Genomic DNA, 5,595 nt, shown 5'->3' on the forward strand with positions numbered 1-5,595 from the left:
CTTGACCCTCTGCCTTGTATCATCCTTGCAAAGACTTGAATGACAGTAAGGATTTAGCACAATAGCTATATTAGCTGTAGTGAGAGCGATATAATCCTTGCTGGCAATCTCAAATTTTAGATAGAGGCATTCCACAGGAAGTCTGAAGTAATTTCCACATTCTGAAGTGACTTAAAGGGATAGTTCACCTTTAAGTTACATTTTATTATGTTATAGGATGGCCAATTCTAAACAACTTTTCAATCAGTCTTCATAATTTCTTTTTTTAGTTTTTTAACTATTTGCCTTTTCATCAAGCTATTGCCAGCTTTCACATGGAGGACACTGACCCCATCTTTATAATTAATGCTCTGTAATTTTAGTAGTCAAGCAATTATAGTGATTTTGTCAGAATCTGTATTGAGTGTGACTTTTTCCATCTCCACTTTTCTAACTGCTATGTCTCTGTTGTCACTTTGCAAAAATTTTAATAATTATTTGAAAATTGCGAATATTGTAAAATTTAAGTACTTCATAATGCATCTGATGGAAGGAATGCTAATTTGACAAGCCAAGAAGGTATTTAAGGAATGTTGTACAGGATTTCCATATTTAAAAAAATTAAGCCTTTCCTAAAAGTCTTACAGAGATCTTGGCACGTTCACGGAACAGAAGAATGGACAAAATCTTAAATGTAGATTGCCTTCATTTCCATCACCGTCAGCTGGAACTTCAAGCTTGTCATGTCAGCAAAGTTTCATTTGCACCTGCTTGGCATTTCCATGTTTTTATATTGTAAAATTGAAGTTCTTCATAATGCGTCTGATACAATGGAAGCTATTTTGACAAGCCAAGCCGTTATTTGAGGAATGTTGTACAGGATTCCAATATTGAAAAAAATGAAGTCTTTCCTAAAAGCCTAACAGAGATCATGGCGCAAAAGATTGCTTGCACGTTCATGGAAGAGAAGGACAGACAAAATCATGAATGTAGATTGCATTAATTTCCATCACCGTCAGATAGAACTTTAAACTTGTCATGTCAGCAAAGATTCCTTTGCACCTTCTTGGCATTTCCATGTTGTATTACCATGGAATGTAGATAAGAAGTCTAGCTTGAAGGGGGTAAGAAAAGAAAGAAACAAACAAAAAACAATTGGAATTTTAGCCTTGGCTTACAATTAGAAAGTCTTGTCACCCTATAGTTAAACATCGGTAAATAGAAAGTGCAGAAATGTCAACCTGGCATTTGGTGAGGACTATACTTTCAGGAATCATTTCTATAGGTTTTGTTGTGTGAAATGTGCTTAATAGTGTCCAAACTCACTTGCAATGATGATGTGTTTGAGTGTTCTTTTCTATCGTGAAAAGCAGTAACAGTTTTGTTGTGTGGTGGATGTTGCCTGTTACTGATGAGTTTCCTGTTCTTTTTCCGAGGAAGAGAACTCAATCTGAGTGGTGGTTTCCAGTTTGTTTCTGAAAAAGTAGACAGCATTCTTTGTCTTGGCACCCAGCTTTTGATAATCTTTCTGAGTTCACTAAATGCAATTTTTGAGAGAAAAAAAAACAGTTGAACATCTTTGTGAGACTGTGTGTCTGGTGGGGCTTTTTTCCATCTTTTGTTTTGATAATAACGCTAAGCCTCAATAGGCCAGTATTGCAGTAATGCCACAGAGGATGCCAATGGAAACAAATGTAAATGCCATACTTTTTCTTCTACCCAAGACAGACTCTTCATCATCAAAATGTATTTTCCCTTTGAAAATGATGGTGCTGGAACATGATTGACCTCTTCCTAGTCTTCCATTTTTCATTGAAAATACCAAATTTTTAAACAATTTGTGCACATGACTTTGCGAATATTATAAAACTGAGTTCTTCATAATGCATCTGATACAAGGAAAGCTAAGATGACAAGCCAAGTCAATATTTAAGAAATGTTGTACAGGATTCCAATATTGAAAAAAATTAAGCTTAGAAGTCTTGTCATCATAATGTTAAACATGGGTAAATAGAAAGTGCGGAAATGACGTCCTGGCTTATTGGATAGGATTTTTAAGGTAAAATATTCTTGAAAGTAGCTCACCTTTAGTACATGTAGGTGGATTCTCCTGCAAGGTGTCCTGTGTCCACACCCAAATTGATACAGTCAATCAGTCAATACAGTCAGTCCCCATTTTTCCCCAATAAAAGCACTTTGCAGTCATAGCTACTGCCTTGTATTTGTCCTGCTTTCTATTATAATACTAACTCATTTACCATGATGATGTGTTTGAGTGATTGCTTCTTATTATGATTTGTACTGACAGCTTGGTTGGCAGATGGTTGTTATTCCTACTTATTATTAGTAAGGATCGATAATATTTTAGTTTGGATCAAGTACAAACTACTGTTTTATCATTACAGAGAAAAGGGAAATAATTTTTAAAAATTCGGATTATTTGGATAAAATGGAATCTATAGTACACCTAGTTACATAGTTAAATCGGTTTGAAAAAAGACAAAGTCCATCAAGTTCAACCTCTCCAAATGAAAACACAGTATCCATACACACACCCCTCCCTACTTTCACATACATTATATATACCCATATCTATACTAACTATAGAGTTTAGTATTACAAAAGCCTGTCCAAGAAATCATCCAAGCCATTCTTAAAGGCATTAACAGAATCAGCCATCACAACATCACCCGGCAGTGCATTCCACAACCTCACTGTCCTGACTGTGAAGAACCCCCTATGTTGCTTTAAATGAAAGTTCTTTTCCTCTAGTCTAAAGGGGTGGCCTCTGGTACGGTGATCCTCTTTATGGGTAAAAAGGTCCCCTGTTATTTGTCTACAATGTCCTCTAATGTACTCATAAACTGTAATCATATCCCCTCGCAAGTGTTTTTTTTCCAGAGTAAACAACAATAACCATGACAGTCTACCCTCATAATTTAAGTATTCCATCCCTCTAACCAGTTTAATTGCACGTCTCTGCACTCTCTCCAGCTCATTTATATCCCTGGACTGGAGTCCAAAACTGAACTGCATACTCCAGATGAGACCTCACCAGGGACCTATAAAGAGGCATAATTATGTTTTCACCCCTTGAGTTAATGTCCGTTTTTATGCAAGAAAGAACATAGAGCCCTGTGGTACTTCACTAACAACACTGGTCCATTTACCACCACTCTTTGTAGTCTATCTTTTAGCCAGTTCTCTATCCAGGTACATGGACAGAGTGATCAGCTTGCAGATTCTTTGGCAAATGCCTGGAAAATTTGAGGAGCAAGATACAGCTGTTCACTAAGTAAACTACTGATGTATAACTTACAATGCTAGTTGGTTTCTGCCCATGGTTATTCAAAAATAGATTTTTAAACAAGCATGAGCTGTCTTATTTGAGGGATATGCATAGCTTGATATTTCAAATGTTTTACTGATACAGGTATAGGATCTGTTATCTGGAAACCCGTTATCCAGAAAGATCCAAATTATGGAAAGAACATCTACCATAGACTCCATTTTATCCAAATAATCCAATTATTTTTCTAAATTATTTATTTTCCTGACAAGATGTAGGTTTTATAAATGGCAGAAAAAAATGGGATTGAAGGAACAGTATTCACCTAAAAAGACTTTTGCTAAAAATTGGCATACTAAATAAGACATGTGTTGAAATTACAATTCTGACTTTTAAGTCAAACTTTACACTAATCCTAGTTTTGGTTGATTTAGCTTTATTCTGGTTGTTCACCCATTATCAGTTTGCAGAGGTTTACAGGTTGTATTCTAGCAAAGTAATGCAACTAAAAATAAATAAAACAATAAAAAAAAAGGTTATTTCAAAACCAAGTTTTATATCATACTAAATGACTTTCCTAAACTGGTTTTCAATTGAAGTTGTAGAAAGTTTGACCAAAGTGGGAAAAATTAATTAACACCACTAAAAACTTAAGCACTGCAACAAAAAATAATTTTACTTAAACATTAATAATACTGTACCATACTTAGAAGTGCAGCGGACATGTTTTTATTTTAAATTTTATAGATAATTTTATGTTATTTACTATAAAATATAGTTTACTTTCAAATTCATAAAGATGTGTGTGAAAAGAAGACTCTGAAGTCAATGACAACACCTTATGTAAATGTTTTGATATCAATTTCCAAAAATCCCACTAGTTAAAAGTTAAAGTCACTTAACTCACATTATTCCTAAGTGACTAACAGTCAGTATCTGCTCAATCAAGTTTATCTTTCTTTTTGAATTATCACTTGAAAACTGCAGTTGAAAAGATTGTCTTACAGCAATACTAAATAATAGAGTGTTCTCCTGCATTAAAAGGTCTAGAACTCCCTGTAGTTTTAATGACATTTGTACAGGAAGTTAGAAGACTCTAATAAAGAAGGTGAAACAAGGCAATAAATATTGCAAAGTTCTGAGAGACTTTTAACCCTGTTGTTTTATTTCTAAGACAAAGATCTATAATTGTAATAATTTGCAGTTGTATATGTACACATGCTTAAAATTGAAAGAAAGTTTATTTTAATAAGATAAGCTGAGCATTTTAAAGGTATAGTCTAAAATTTGCTGCCAAATAGCATAAAATATACCACAGAAGACCCTGCACCATCCACCCTGTACTTACCTAACTGGCTGACCAATAAAATGTGTCACACCAGCCAAATAATAATGTGGTGGCGTGGGAGGAGGGTTTTGATTGATGGTGACCTGTCCTACCCAATATTTTCTGTCCTATCTGCCCAGTTTCTATTTTATGGGATGTAGACTAAAGACTACTGTTCTACTGTTTCTAAACTGCTGGTGGTTTAACAGGCAATTTTTTACAGGACATTTGAAAATAAACACCTTTTCTGTGCATATTTTGTTGAAATGAAAACTGGCAATTATATGAAAAATATAAACATTTGAATTATATTGCCATTATAAAATATGTGATTTATCATCCAGTATCCACTTATCCAAAATGTTCCAACAACCAACTGAGGCTTATTTATCTGCTATTTTCTCCAGTACAAACAGTTAGATTTGTCTTCATTGTTCTTCATTAGAGTCATTAAATCTAAACACTGGTTGCCATGGGTTACTACAGCAGGGCAAAATTGGCCAATTTTGGTAAATGAGCCAAACTACATTATTGTCAAGACAAATTTTTCATTGTTAAATGATTCTCTGCTCCCTTGTAGTAATCCGACAATTGCTAGTGTCGTAGCATAAATTCCTATTGGATGAAAGAATATTAAAAAGGTAAGTGCCTCAGTTGGTTTTAGACGTGCTCCGAATGAGATAATTTTCAAATTCTAAATATTTTATTTAAGACATAAAACCCATAGTGAACACAATTCCCTTGCAGCGCACACTCAAATGGAACAGCACACTGTTTGCTGTTCCATTGAGTGCGTGCTGCAAGGGAATTGTGTTCACTGTGAAGTCTCCCCAAGCTGCGGGTTCTGGGTGCCTGTTTATCTTAAAGGGTTTGGAATGTAGTAGGGTTGGAGCACTCTGTAATTGGTATATTGGATAAAACACTCATAAACTAGAATGTTTGGAATATAAAAAGTGAATATATTCAGTATATAACAGTGCTGTTCTTAAAGGGCATGTAA

The 5,595-nt window shown here is 34.6% G+C and overlaps 1 pseudogene; it reads left to right on the forward strand.

The window, feature by feature from the left end:
* Positions 1-1,233: 1,233 nt before the first annotated feature.
* LOC121400161 lies at positions 1,234-1,438 on the forward strand (annotated as a pseudogene).
* Positions 1,439-5,595: the final 4,157 nt, after the last annotated feature.

Source organism: Xenopus laevis, chromosome 2L (assembly GCF_017654675.1).
Source record: "Xenopus laevis strain J_2021 chromosome 2L, Xenopus_laevis_v10.1, whole genome shotgun sequence".
NCBI classification, from domain to species: Eukaryota; Metazoa; Chordata; class Amphibia; order Anura; family Pipidae; genus Xenopus; species Xenopus laevis.